This window comes from Dipodomys spectabilis, unplaced genomic scaffold (assembly GCF_019054845.1).
Source record: "Dipodomys spectabilis isolate Male_0828 unplaced genomic scaffold, ASM1905484v1 ptg000058l, whole genome shotgun sequence".
Lineage (NCBI taxonomy): Eukaryota > Metazoa > Chordata > Mammalia > Rodentia > Heteromyidae > Dipodomys > Dipodomys spectabilis.
In genome coordinates, this window is record NW_024870735.1 from 15805 (window position 1) to 32208 (window position 16404).

Sequence of the window (16404 nt, forward strand, 5' to 3'; positions counted from 1 at the left end):
GTTAATGACACAACTTTGTAGAAAGTAAAATGGAAGAATAATTCTGTTTCCAATGCAAGTCAGATATAAGAGCATGGACTTAATTGGAAAAAAAATTCCATCTTGAGGGAGCAGTGATTATACTAGCCATGACCTGGTGGATAAGATCACATTTTTTTCTTTCCTTTACTTATATACGTTTTTTGGTGGTGGTCCTGGCACTTGAACTCTGGGCCTGGGCACTGTCCCTCTGCTATTCCGCTCAAGGCTTATGCTCTACCACTTGAACCACAGTGCCGCTTCCAGTTTTCTTGCAGTAAATTGGAGAAAAGAGTCTCCAGTTTGGCTTTGAACCCAATCCTCAGATCTCCCCACCCAGCTTAGGATCACATATCTAACAGTGTACACTCAGCATATGTAATGTGTATGTTCATCTAACTTTATATGAATTCTTGAGTTAAAAATCTGGGCTACAGCTTAGACTTTATACTCACATAAATGTTTGTAGTTTAAAAGTTGATTCTACTGGATAAATGAAACCTAAGAATGTAAAGGTGTCTGGGAAGTTCAGTTTACATCCAGCCAGGGCAGAACAGTTTTTGAGACACTACCTATAATTAACCAGCCAAAACCTGGATTGGAAGAATGGTTCAGGTGATGGAATAACAGTCATGAGCAAGAATGATGAATAAGAGCTTGAGGATTTTGAATACATACATATTAACATACACATACACACAGAGGCACTTATATGTGCACACACAAATTAACAAATGAAGCAACTCTCAGAATATGTAGAAAAGTTAGAAAACAATAGAAAATATGTCCTCAGTAGGACTAGAATGAAGTGATAATTTTTAATGTTAGAAAGTCCTCAAGTGAACTTTCTTCAAAAAAGTTTGAGAATATTACATAGGTAGGGACCAGAGATAGTAAGAGAGTCAAGTAATCAATATTAAAGGATTGGATCCATGGAGGAATGAAACAGAGGCCCCGCAGGTGCATTTGAAATGTTCATACCCTGTTTCAAATGTTAGAACATCTTTGAAAATAGTACACGAACAGTCTGAGAAGTCTAGTGGATAATATCACTGGAGAAGTTCAGAATTGCTAGTCTGTATCTAGATTAAATAAACCAAAAAGGGGCTGGGAAGGTGACTCAGTGGTAGAGCTCTTGCCTTGCATGCATGAAGACCTGAGTTCGATTCCTCAGCACCACATAAGCAAAAAGAAAAAAACTGGAAGTGGCTCTGTGGCTCAAGTGGTAAAGCACTAGCCTTGAGCTGAAGAGCTGAGGGACAGCACCCAGGCCCAGAGTCTGGCCCCGTTAATGGACCCAAAAATAAATAAATAAACAAACAAATAAATAAATAAATAAATAAACCAAGAAACTATGGTGGGGCAATGTGATACAAGCCTTGAATTCTAGCACTCAGACTGACAGGAGATTAGAGACTGGTATTACTACTGATACCTTCCCTGGACCAGGTAGTATAATTTTGTCTTAATAGAACAAACCAAACAAGAAAGGAATACACAGTTGGAAGTTTGGGTTAATTTCTTCATTATGTTTTGAGAAGCCAATTTTTCAATTGAAATGCAACTGGTATATAATCCTCAGTTTTGTTTTAAATGCTCTCTTCATTACAGTACATTCGTAGATGCAAAATGGTTCATGATTCCCATCCAAAATTTGAAATAATAAGTAATCATCATTCTGTTGGATTCCAATGAAAGGATGAAGGATTACAAAAGCTTAAGCCTGGAGAATAACAAAGTTCATCTAATGTAGGTCTTTATAGATCTTGGTAAATTAGAGTTTAGACTTCAAATAAATATTTTGGTTTTGTTTAGCTGGGCACTGGTGGCTCACGCCTGTAATCCTAGCTACTCAGGAGGCTGAGATCTGAGGATCGAGGTTCAAAGCCAGCCCGGGCAGGAGAGACGGTGAGACTCCTATCTCCAATAAACCACCAGAAAACCAGAACTGGTGATGCAGCTCAAGTGGTAGAGCGCTCACCTTGAGCTGAAGAGCTGAGGGACAGCGCCCAGGCCCAGAGTTCAAGCCCCACGACCGAAAAAAAAATATTTGGTTTTGTTTGTAATTTCATATTCTACAGGATACTACAAAATTCTCTTTAAATAGAGGGTTTGATTGACAAATTTACAAATGTTTCTTGCATTCTATTTGCCTAGCATATTGTTTCAAGAGAGTTATAATATAATTAGAACTCAGTTAATAGATAATTCTAACTGTTCATGTATAAAATGATAATGTGAATAATGTAGACCGAGATTCCAACAAATTGATTATATTAATTTATAAATTTAGAAAAAGCAACTTTTTGAGGCTTTAATATAACATAGTATGAAGAGAATAATTGTGTGACATCTTCTTTCTTCTACCTGTATGTAACACAGGAAGCAATTTCCTTAATTATGTGCCTCTGTATACAATGAGAAAAATGCTAGGTTTGGGGCTTGTTTTTATTTTTGTTTTTGTTTTATTGCTTTGTCATAGGGCTTGAACTCTGGACCTGGACACTGTCTCTGAGCCTCTTAAGCTCAAGGCTTGTGCCCTACAACTTCAACCTCAGTACCACTAATGTCTGGCTTTTGCTGGGAAGTTTATTGGAGATAAGAATCTAGGGAACCTTCCTCCCCGGGTGTGCTTTGAACTGTAATCTTCTGATCTTAACATCCTGAAATCTATGATAGTTAAAAAAGTATAAATATAAATAATATTTGCAAGAATACCAGTGGAGGAAAAATGATGCAACCCAGTGTATTGTGGTGTTCTTTCCAGAACATGGAGGGAATCACAATAGCAGAGGTGTAGTATTTTTTCTCAATAGAGATAAGTTATTTGTAATGTGAATTAAGGGAATTTTGAGGTGCACCCTACAAGTTGGAAACTGTTGGTCTAGGATGACTATATGGCGTAAATTTTGGGATTGATGGTCATAGAAATAATAGCTTAATCTGATAAACTATTGCTTACTCTTGAAGAATTAATTATAACGGATGCTTTATAGTTTTATTCTATACCAGAATGTGGCTATTTTTCTGTTCACTTCGCAATCTGTAACACCCCATTGGAAAATGCAACTATTGCAGAATTTCATAACATGCAAACAGGTACTATTTTGAATCTCTCAAGTATGGAATGTTCAGAATTTGAAAGTGAGTAGTTATTAGTCATAGGAATTTAAAAGTTATGGGTTTCCATAGAATTAAACAGTTTTCGGTTTTAGTAGGAGAATGTACTAATTTATTCTTTTTTGAAAATATTGGCAAGTATATTGTGAAAAATTGTCTAGTTGGATAACATTCAAGTTGATGGCCCTCTGAAAAAGAAGGGGTAATTAAATCAAATTAGATGCCAAATACTGCTGATTTTTTAAAGTTACTACATACAGAATAATATTTAGTATAACAATACAGTGAAATTTTATTTCATGCAGCTGATTTTTTAAATTTACTTTTAATGTGAAAGTGATGTGTAGTGGGTTAGCAATTGTAAGGCAGTGAATACATAACTTTTCAAACTTGTTATCCCCTCTCTCACTTTTTTCACAGTTTTCCTTCACCCCAAAACCGCTCACAAGCTGTAATGTACATTTCCAACATATTGTCTTGTGAGTATTGCTATTGCATTGGTTTGCCCTTTGTCCTTTGTCTCGCCATTTGTTGTTCCTATTCCCTTCCCTAATTAAGGTAAATGCATACACAATACACAGGGTACCAAAATCAAACACAGTCGGGGATAAACCATAGGGGAAAAACCCAAGGAAAATAGAAACCACATATTACAATAAAAACAACAACTGCAAATAAATACCTCTTTCCATATCTTGGAGTTCATTTTGCTTGGCATCAGCTTATATGTTCATATATATGTATAACAAAGCCACTGGAAAATAATAGTTTCATGGATACTATATCATGAAAACAACATGTTAACTGTTTTTGATGGTAAAGGTGGAATTAGGATTGGTAAATTCGCGATTCTGATAAAGGAATTTCAAAAGAGTTTTAAAATTATGACACGTAAATTTTAATTGTTCAAACTTTTTAACTTAGCCTATTAAGAAAATTTAAAATTGCCTGGGAAAATAGGCTTTCATGCATAGAAATCCATGGAGACTTAGCTGAGAGGGAGCAATGTGGGTAAGATGGCTCATTTTCACAGTAAACAAACAAACCTCACAAACCTTGCTGTAAGTTCTGTAGGTTCCCATGAGAATTGTCCTTGACCAGGAAATATACTCTTATTGTGTGAAACACGGTTGTAGTGGTATTTAAATTCAAAGATTTTTTTTTAAATAAGACATCAAAATTTGTGAATTGACCTTTAATTACTAAACAGTAATTCTCTTAAAAAAATAATTTGGGTCAAAATATGTAGGGAGAAAGTGCCCTTCACAATGAAAGAACGTATTGAATTTACACTTTTCTGTTTTAATACTTTCCACAATATCTTTGCACGAGAAGCACTGAAACACAGAAAAAAATCTGATTGGATACTTCAAACCAATGATTTCACATTTCCAGTTAGCCCAAAAATATAATATCCTTATTAACATGAGATAGTGAAGACTTCTCTTATTACATAAGCCAAAAGGTTTGGGGATCAGAAAAGAATTGAGCAAACTGAAAAGGTAAGAAAACACGTTATTAGAAGCACGAGCTAAGCGTATTGGTTTCAGCAGTAGAGGGGGCCAAAAATTTTTGATATAGATTGTCTTAATGTTTTTGCTACCTAAAGTGATTTTACAGAGCCTATTTGACTCAGTATAATGCAGAACAAATTGAATGAAGACATGAAAATAAATTCCACCTCAAAATAAAAGAGTTTTCAAAGAAACCATGAAGATGTAGCAGTGGAGGACGCCTTAAAGTCCTTCCGCTTCACTAGACTTGAAGCCAAGAAGCTGTGATTAATTGTAAATCAGGCAAGACCTAAGAGTAGGACATAGAAGTAGGACATAGAAATATTGTCCTTTGTAACAGACAATGTCATCCAAGGAATCGGTGATTTAACTCTATTCTTCTCCATACATCTTGTTGAGCAAATACAAGACCAAGAGAAAAATAATCTATTGAAATAATTTTGCAAAGAATAATTTCAATGTTCCTGATATGGTATCTAAGGAGTCTTAAGAGAGAAGATAAAAGTGGAGTATTCTTAAGTTTCCTCTAAGCATCTTGTTAGCAAAATATATCTTTGAGGTTAGAAGTGATTGAACCAAAAAGTGATGGAGTACTTATTTTTTTGGACACTTTAGACACAAGAAGATTTCAAGGTAAAAGAAAAAAGAAAAAAATTATAGCTAAATATTTGTGATTATAGGTTCTTGGAATGGTTTTTTGGAGGCAAAATTTTGCATTAGCATTGGTACTCATTAACATTGTTGTTGTGTTTCTGTGGCAACCAAATGAAAATGGGAAGTTTAATGGACTCGCTTGGAGAAGTAAACAGCATGATAGAAAAAAATGGCAAATAATATTTAGTTAATTATTTTGAACAATTCCTTTGCGAAAACAAAGAAGGAAAGATATAATTCAAAATCACTTGACGTTATTAAAAGTATGAAAATGGAGGAGTGAAGAGATTGAGAGAAAACATAGAGGACTGTTTTCTCTCCAGTGGAGTAGTAGGTTCTGGACCTTATTTCTTCCATTCTGTCTTCATAAGCTATCAAGTGTGCCTCAGTACTGGAGTATCCAGTTCAGACAAATAGCACTCGCAGAAGAAAATACCTGCAGTAGATATAGGTGATTTATAACCTTAGACAATCTTCTTAAATCTGTTCTAAATACTCCCCTACCCCAAACTCCCTCATTGAACAGCTTTGTTTGCTTTTCCAAAGACTGCCCTTCATTAACTGCTTAAAATTTTGAGAGGTCATATTCATACTCTCTAGAGATTGCTGTTTGGTCTTGATTTTTGAGTGTTTTTGTTTGTTGTGTTTTTTTACTGAATTTCAAAAGGTTGTGCAAGTGTGTTACAATTAAATATGTTTATTTAATTGTCTAATGCTCCTTGATCAGAGTCACTCCTTCTATCAGTCTCAACCAACCCTTTCTCCAACATTTAGTTCAGATTTTCCACTTCCTTTATTTTATATGTACATTGAGTATTCTAGCTGTACTTGCCCTTGTTCCATTTTTCATTCATTCTATTTCTTTACTATTGTTCTTCTCTGGTTTCAATTTCCTGATAGTCATTCTGTTAAACTGTCTGTTAATATTTTGAAAGTTTTATATACATTCCATGGAGTTTCTTTTTTTAAATTTTTTTATTGTGAAAATACTGTACAGAGGATTTACAATTACATGGGCACAATAATGAGTACATTTCTTATCAAGCATTGTAGCCTCCTCCTTTGTTTCAATCCCACATATACTTGAACTGATGTCAGCTTATATTTCCATAATTCATTCATCTGCAATAACAATTTGCAAGAATGGAGATGTGGGGCACTTAGACATGATTTTATTCTCGTTCATTTGGAAGATTAATCTTTAGTCAACAAGAAAGTTTAAAAATGGCTTAGAATTTATTCCTAACTACCAGTTTTTATAAATGGCTTTGTACAATGGTGTGTGATTATTTTATTTTACGTAGGATAATTTTTTCTACTACCTATAAGTTTTGGAAAAAGAAGAAAACTAAAATTTACTACTTAGAGGAATATGATAGAAATAGAAGACAGATTTTATGTTTGTCACATCTCTCTTCAGTACCCATATTCAAGACTTAAAGTCATATTTCTTACTATGATAGACAGATAGGGAAAACATAAAACAACACATGATAAGGCAACTATTAGTGACTTTTTAAAATGTACCTTCTTATGTGATGAAATTTTCTTTATTAACTAATAATTGAGTTTGAAATATGGGAGGCTGATCTATATAACACATTTCTGGAATTCACCTACTGAACAACATAAATGGTGGGGGGTACTATTTCTACACTTTAATGAATGGTTGAACTTGTTTGGTATTAGTGCTGGGTACGTAAATCAACTCTATTGTAACTTGCTCCCTACACTTGAAATCCTTGTAATGTTGCTATCATGTACTTGTCAAGTCTTATTTTGGCAAATGTGATTTTAAATAGTTTATTTGAAAATGAATATACTTTCAGGAGATTAAATGTAGGTTATCATGGATTTGAGAATGACAATACTTTTATACTACAGAACCTAGTTTTACTGAAGTACCAGTGTTTTGAAACACTAAGGATCTTCTTAGTTAATGATTTTCTAAGTTATATTTGACCTCTAAATCAAGTTTTCCTAGCCTTGGTAGAACAATTATGGATCTATCATTCCAGAAACTGTTTTTTTGGCTGCACTGAAATCTTTCATTAATCATTAGGAGAGGGGTATTAAAAATAATCTTGTTCATTTGTGATTTTGTTCACTCAGATGGGCTGGTCATCTGTAAATTGAAAGTTTGAATTACAGTACTTTCTCTCAGATTTTGTGATCTCATCTTTCATTTTAAGTTGCCATGCATTTCACAATTGATTACTGCTAATTCTTGAAAGGAATTGGGGCCTTGAAATGTTATAGGAAATTAGAAATCAAGGTGAGTCTTCAATTATTTTCTGCTGGCATGTCGCATGGGCCTATGTGAGAAGTCTTGCCCTTGTTATCTGATCGTGCAGATAACTGGGACCTGGTATCCTAGGACCGTGGGTCCTGCAGAAGAATAATAGCTTTTAGACATCATTTAAGCAAAATTTGGGTATAATCAGTAAGAATACTTCAGAAATATGGATTAAAGCATTTTGGGTCCCGCGTGTTAAAACAATAAACAGAGTATCAGAGTAAAATCCCTTATAGATTAGCAGAGAAAAATACTGTTATTTTACCATGTGAATTCAGAAGACCATGAACACTTAGAAGGTATCACAAGTTTATAGCGAAGACATTGCATTGATACTTCTTATATTCTAATATATATTCTAAACCTAATTATTTATATTCCAATACATTTATGGGAATAAATGTCAATATATTTGTCAAATTATCAATTCTAGTAAGATTCACTGTATGAAATTTAAAATCAGCACATATAAATATAAAATATATACGTATATATAATATAAAAATTGTTTTACATTGTTGTGTTGTGGTTAGGGAATCAAAGGCAACTCTGTTTTAAAGTATTATTCCAATATCTCTACCTCAGTTTTTGGTAGAGTTAGACTTACAGCTTTAACATTTGTAGATTTACAGCCTAGAGGCAAGAGGAAACACTGTGATTAAAATATTACTAATTTAAGGCCTAATATCTAGGAGAAACATATGGACCCAGGAGCTATGGAAATATTTGGTGATAGAAATCAGGAGTTTAAGTTCCTGCCTAGTTGGATGATACACAGGCCAGGACAGTAGGTAATCATGCATATGAACAATTTTTTCACCTTCTTGGATTTAGATACTTTTGAAATGATAAGTATAATAAACAATTATATTTTGATAAAATACCTTCCATTCTGAACAATTCGGTCTAAATGGTTCATCTCTCTATGATCCCAAGTAACTAAGATTAGATTTGTTTCAGTAAGACAATCTATGCTGTCAGGGTAAGATATTGTGGTTGGTCTGTTCCTACATGGAAGAAGGGTAAAGGTTCAGGGAGCCATTTGTCCTAGCAAGACCTCATTTGGGAAAATTTAAGCTGCAGAAGTTTAGAAGTAGCTCTTAAGCAAGGCTTACTTTGAATCCATTAGCTCTACAAAGCTAATTAAGTTGATAAATAAGTATTGAAAAGCCATCACTTTTGGAATTAGGTGTAAAGGCTTCAAAGTATGATCAAATTTAAAATGAAAACGACAAAATAGTCATTGACAAAAAAATATAAACGTGATCAATCGACCAAACGATATCAGTTTTTTTCCGCTATACACAGAATTTTAGAGAAATAAGATCAATAGCATTTTTAGGAACAATAAGGAATCCTTGTTACAAATAGGCATCCATGGATATATGCCTGTATAAAGATTGCATCATTAAGTACTTAAATTTAGAGGATTCTACATGCTTCAGCAGCAGGTCTACCCAAATTACAACAATACAGAGATTAACTTGGCACTTGCACAAGGATGATAGGAAAATTTGTGAATTATTACTTATTTTTCATTCTTCTGATGCAAGAAACGAAAAAAGAGTTATTAAAAGGTTGATTACAAAAATACAAGTGTAACAATACATGTAATTCATAGAATTAAAGGTTAGTTTGACATCATTGTATTAAATATTCACCTTAGAAAGGCTTTTACATAGCATAACCTTTACAAAACTTGAAATTAGATAACATTGTCATTTTATCCAAAAGAAATAAAATAATATTAGGACCTAGGAAAAAAAGGAATCTTAAACTTCTTCTATATGGAATGCAATCTGAAAGGATGCATTTATTAATGAACCTATACATTATATAACAATGTAGAATTCAATGTTTTATATCTAGGAGCGAATGAAATAGATTATGGACATTATACAAACATAGATATACTTTTTTCAGAAAAGCACCAGGAACATTTTTTTTGTTGTTGTTGTTTGTTTTTGTTTTTTTTATTTTTTATTTTTTGTGAACACACTGCACATAGGGGTTACAATTACATAGGCAGGTTAAAGCGTACATTTCTTATCAAGCATTGCACCCTCCTCCTTTGCATCTTTAGTGTCTATACTATTCATTTCAACAGATAATTTAAAATTATTTCTGATTTAAAAAAATCACAAACTCTGCTGAAATCATTATAGAGGTATACAAACAACTCTTGAATACATTTGGACATCAAAGTCAGGCAATTCACTTTGAAGAATACCAAGGAATCCATGAATTTTTAAAGTGAGGTATTGCTGTTGCTTTGTATTGTGAAAAAAAAATTTGTAGGGACACAAAGGATGGACTGGCATTTTTGAAATTTAAGAAACTTATTCAAACCATTACGACTTAGGAGAACAATTTGTACAGCCTTCCACAACTTCAAAGAGGTAGTGATACATACTTACCCTTTTGGCAATATCAAATGCAGTTTCTTCTAAGTTGTTCTTCAGACCTGGTTTGATACAGTGGTTCAACAGAAGTAGATACAAGGTATCTTTGCTATTTCTATTCCTTGCAGTAATATGCAAGGGGTCAAGTGGCCTTTAGTTTGGGCATTGGTATCTGCATCATGATGAAGTAAGAAAAAAGCCACTCTGGTATTATTCCACATATAAGCACTGTGCAGGGGTGTCCAGCCATTCAGAGCTATTGCACGAATATCTGCCTTGAGCTACCAACTCATGGACAATGTCTAAGTGTCCACTCTAGGTTTCCCGATGAAGAGGGTTATACTCATCCTCATTCCTATTATTCATCTGGGTGGCCTTTTTGGGATGTAGTCTCTGCACCATAGTAAGCCGATTAATTTCAGCATCCCAAAAAAGAAATTTGCTTGGATCCTACTCCATTTTTTTCTTACAATTGATACCATTCCTCACTTTTTTCTCTTGTTCCATGTCTTCCTCAGAGTTACCTAACCAGAGACTTTGAGTGCCAGTGGGAATGAGATGTCAATATATTTCCCCAATAGTTCACATTGGTTGAACTGGTCAGAAAAATCTGGTGAATTTTCTGCATATGTTTTTTCACCATGATGTATTTTCTCTTTTTCTGTTTTTACTATTCTAAATTATTCTAACTGGAGAGTAGGGAATTGATAGAGAGCAGAGGAAAGATTTTCCTCAGTATTCAAAGGTACAGACTGAAAATGAGGACCAGTGGTGTCTTCATGTGCAGCTTATTCTGGGAATGAGAAAATAGGAAGCAATGCCTTCTATGTAAATGATTTGGGAAATACCACATTATAGTGTAAGAGAACTCACTATTCAACATATGGGCTTTAAGAGCTTTCTAGTAGTTTTCTAAGGTTGGTATGCAACATTAGAAAAATATATAGTGAGTAGTAAAATAGAAGTCCTTTGTATGACTACCTAAATTCTTGTTTTTTTAAAAGACACTTGTTTTCATCTAAAAATAAGCCTGACTATTGTCTTCAGGTGATTTTGATGATTGAAGATGCTTAATGAGAAATAAAAATGTATTTTGCTATCAATTAAATATCACTTTTTCTACTTGGAGATTATAATGATCAAAGCAATAGTTCAGAATCAGCAAGCAATAGTTCAGAATCATGCTTCAAGTAGAAGTGAATCACCAGTAAGTAATCCTGGATTCCATTTTCCACAAAGTTTTGTCACAGATACAATCTTTTACAATCTGCCTGCCTTCTCCCTCTGATTTCCTAGCCTGGACCTATTCCTTCATTGTACAGGAAAAGTGTGATTCAACTGATTTCAGTCAGACCTGTTAGTAGATTTATCAAGTATTTAGATTCTTTTTTTAAAAATTAGTTTTGGGGCCTGAACTCTGGGCCTGGACACTGTCCTTGAGCTCTTCAAATCAAGGCAAGCGCTGTACCCCTTGAGCCACAGCACCACTTCTGGATTTTTCTGTTTATGTGGTGCTGTTTTGGGAAATGGCAGAGCAGAAAGTGAAATGATGCAACCAAAAATATAAAAGCAAAATAAATTAGGATTATTATGGAACAACCATGTTGTCTATGAGAACCACGAAAGAGAGAGGAAAAGAGATACAGATGTGCAATGACCTAGCTAGCCGCAAAATCCATGCTTCTTAACAATTTACAGAGCAAACAATTTTTTTACTTTTTAAAAGAGATGGAAATAGAATTTATGTATTTACTTGAAATTAGTAAATATATTTTTAGTCGCCTACATAAAGAGACATAGCTTTGACCAAATTACAGACAAGAATCTTAATCCTCTGGCTGGCAATGTTCCTCAGTGTTAGAGTGTTTGCCTTGCAGTTACTACATTGCGGAGACTACTTTCCGAAAAGGCCACTCATATGAATACTAGGGATGAGGATGAGTATACCCCTCTTCATCAGGAAGCCTAGAGTGGACATTTAGACATTGTCCATGAGTTGGTAGCTCAAGACAGATATTCATGCAATTACTGTGAATGTCTGGACACCCCTGCACAGTGCTTATATGTGAAACATATTGTAACAGCACACACACACACACACACACACACACACACACACACACACACACACACACACACACATCATCATCATCGTCATCATCATCATCATCATATTTCTTCTTAAGTATTTTTTGTGTATGGTCTTATGAAGAAATTTACATTACTAACTTGAATTTCTGACAGGACAATATCATCACTGTACATCTTGCTTCTATGCTCTCAGTTTTAAATTACTATCTAAGTATATGCATTACATAAGTATTGAAAAAAGTAGGAGCCACCCGGGTGGCTCAGGTCTTTAATCCTACCTAATCAGAAAGATAAAATCTTATGATTGTGCTTTGAAACCAGACCAAGAAAAAACAGTTCATTAGATTATGATTTGAAAGTAACCACAAAAGCTTGAAATGGAGCTTAGTATAAGCAGCAAAATGCTAGCCTTGAGAAAACTAAAATAAAAAAAATAACAAATTCTGGGACAGAGCCTGGCCCTGAGTTCAAGCTCTAATATTAGCATCAAACTAATGAATGAATGAATGAGTGAATGAAGTAAAAATAAATTAAGTGGTTACATGTGGAGAGACAGGTAAAATGTAACAACCGTGGTGACTGGATTATGTATTATTTTGTAATAAGGCAAATTATCATTTTTCCTAATCACTAATATTTTATTTGAACTATTTTGTACAATAAACCCTGAATTTGGCATGCATGTATATGTGTGTGTACATGTGCGCATAAGGGTGTGTATGTGTATGTGTGTGTGTGTGTGTGTGTGTGTGTGTGTGTGTGTGTGTGTGTGCGCGGTTGCAGTGTTGCTTGCCAATGTGGACTGAGTGAGGCTGAAAAGAGCTGTGCTCCAATGTTGTTATTTATCAGTGTTCTTTCCTGTCATTTCAGTGGAAACGCCCATCTGTACATTTTATTTGTCAAATAACAGCATCATCATAATCAAAGAATTTACACCATTAAGTTAGATAAATGAGGCCACTTTCAGCTCTTAGTATATGTTAGGCAAGAAGATACACGTATAATTAGGTAGTAAGTTATTGCTGTAAGATGACTGTTAGTACAAAATATGTATTTGACCTCTTAAATTCTATATACTTTTAAGATATACTCATGGAGTGATTTTGACCAACTTGACCAAACAGGTATTACTCTCTGGTTATTCCTGTGAAAATTAAGGTGGATAAACTCTTTCCGGATTTCTGTTGAAAATAACTTTCTTTGTAAGATCGTATCTATTCACACTAAGATAATAAATCCCGTATTTTTTAGGTTTGAATATCCCATCATATTGATTGAAAATCAGCATTGTGGATATGTTTGTTAGATATACATTGCAAAAACAAACAAAAAGCATATGTCACCTCGAGATTGTGGATGCATTTGAAGTTGTATTTTACATACAAAGGTTTTTTTCATTAATAGTTCTTTTGTGGGAGTAACTATCACAACTTTAACAAATAAGGCTTTTTGAATATCTTTTCCAATATAAATAATATCGCAGAGCGAGTCTTGCAATTTCTGAAAACCCTTTGAATATTTTAGTGTTATTTCTGTTCATGGAGTATACAGCAAAAGATATTTCTGGAATAAACATTGTTAAAATCTGAAAATGTACGTGTGTATATAGGCTTTTTTATGCATCATTTTATGAAAAGTCAGTTTTTATGAAACTAAAAATATAGAATAAAAGAATAGAAGTGAATTGGGTGAGCTAATTATTAGTGTAACTTTGTTTTCTAATAGCACAGTCCTTTGTACATGATGAAGTTAAATTATGTGCTTTTTGACACTATGCTTCAGCTATTTTTAGAATCTTTGCACTTATAAGAGTAAATTTGTAGTATAAATAAAGGTCTTTGAAAATGATTAGTATTAATCTTATGTTTTGTTTTCTACTCCCAAGAAAATGAGATATTTTCAAGTGTTAACAGTTTACAATTGAATCTTCAGTATCATAAGAAATTTTGAACAAATGTAGTAGTATTGATGTCTTTTTTGGGGGAGGGTGGGAGTCTGGTAGTGGGGCCTCAACTCTGGGTCTTGGCGCTGTCCCACAGCTCTTCAGCTCAAGGCTAGTGCTCTTCCACTTGAGCCACACCGCCACTTGCGGCTTTTTTCTTTTTGCTTATGTGGTCCTGAGGAATCAAACCCAGGGCTTCATGCATGCAAGGCAAGCGCTCTACCACTACGCCACCTTCCCAGCTCTTTATGTCTTTTTAAAAAAATTGTATTCACAAGTTGGAGAGGCTTTAATTCATGCTTAGGTCTTGTTGTCTATGATTTTTTATCCTCTCATTCCTAACATTAATGATAGGTCAGACTGCATTTTTGGGTACATGAAAGGTAAAATATTTATCTGGGGTCAAAGGTGATTTTTATATCAGTCTTGCTTTAATAGCATTTTAAAGTAGTACCTTTCTCACAAAATGTTGAGTATAAAAAGCAATCAAAATACGTCTAATGGTAAACAACTTAGTTGAGCTACAATATGGAAATGATTGGTCCATAAGACCTACAGTTTGTTTCCATCAGGAATTGGGGAGGTCATTCTTTCAGTAAGACAGTGTTAAACAGCGATAGGGTCCCCAGGCAGTGCAGTTTTGAGTGAAGGGATAGAATATCATTTCTGATATTTTGACCTAGAAATCAAGAATATTATAATTTAGCACTTCCTTTCACCAGGGAGGTAAATGCATTGATTATGAACTTTGTGTTTTCATATTACAGTTCCCTATTTTCTAACAAAGATAAAGTGAAATATTATGAGTGTACACAATAATTCTGGGAATTTTACCTAGAATTTGTAGACTAAGTACTGGTATTTTAGTCGTAAAATAGAATGAGGTTAATTGATAGAGTCGGAGATGGACCTCAGGCTAACACTTACCATGTGTGCAATGTTGTACTAGTAATTACAACTCTGAAGACTTCAATATCATCATCTGAGAATTAGAAATCCAAGTAGTTTCACTTTATGGAATTATTGTGAGGATTAAATTAGATATCATAGGTAAAGTACTTGGAAAAACAATCAATTAACATTTGGAAAATTCTACCTGTTATTTTCTCATGTGGTGAATTCTAACATTTTTACTGTGATTTTTATTGTGTCTCTTTATGATGTGCAATGTGATGTATTGGTATTCATTGCATTGATTATTTTTCTGTCACTATGAGGAAAACACCTTCAAAGAAAATTTCTGAGGAGGAAACTATTATATTGACTGATGGTTTAAGAGAACACAGTTTAAGATCAGATGTCTCCATTGTTTTTAATTATATTTTTATTATCTTAACTAATTGTACAAGGGAATTTCCATTAAATAAATCATGTTTTTAAGTATAATGGATCTTTATATAACTTTCTCTACCCTTCTAAACCTCACCACACTTTAATTTTTTCTAGTTTCATACTATCTGCATTGAATATTATGTCTTCACTTTCTTCCTCCATAACTCTCTTTATTCCTTCCCTTTGACTTGCCCTCACATCTTCCAAGTGATAGTTTCCTGGTATTCATTTTGTTGGATTAAAAGTTCAATTTTATAAAAAATTACATCTCTTAAATACTCCTCTACAAATAGCATGATTTGGTTAATATTGCTGTGTAAACTTGTATAAAGTTCTAGCTTCCAAATATGAGACAGAACATGGTTCCTTTGTGTGTTGGACTCTGACTTCGTTTACTTAACGTATTTTTAGATATAGCCATTTCTTTGCAAATAACGTAACAGTCTTCATAATGGATAGGTACAATACACTTATGTATATATGACACACTTTTGCCAACCATCCCTCCGCCAAAGGGCATCTGGGCTGTTTCCATAACTTGGCTCCGGTGAATAGTGCAGTAGTGAGCATGGTTGGGAAAGTGATTTTACTGTAATCTTTTGGAAGAATTCATCACTATCTTTCTGGGAGAAATCCTCTAGCCAGTTTTCCAGCACATCCTTCCCTTCATCTCCATCACAACGTATTGCAAGTCCTCAAAAACACATTACCCCATACAGGTCTCAATAAGCTAAAACCACACTGCCCATATTCTTTCAATACATTTTAATAATTGCATATAATTTAGTGAGAACCTTCTATGTACTTTCCTAATGTGGGAATGAGTGACATAACAACAGATTAAAAGTAAGAAATATGCAATTTAAATAATTATTATCATATTTAAAATCTTTTTCAGCTCTGACTCATAGCCTCACTTACTATTATTTTAATCTTTATTTTATTACTTCATCTATCCCCTAAAATATAATAGGTGAGTTAAATACAAAGGCAAAAAGTATGGTTTGATTTTGACACTCAGGTGTGAGGATGCAC

The 16404-nt window shown here is 33.9% G+C and overlaps 1 pseudogene; it reads left to right on the forward strand.

Moving 5' to 3' along the window:
* The first annotated feature begins 9038 nt into the window (after positions 1 to 9038).
* On the forward strand, positions 9039 to 9138 carry LOC122108376 (annotated as a pseudogene).
* Positions 9139 to 16404: the final 7266 nt, after the last annotated feature.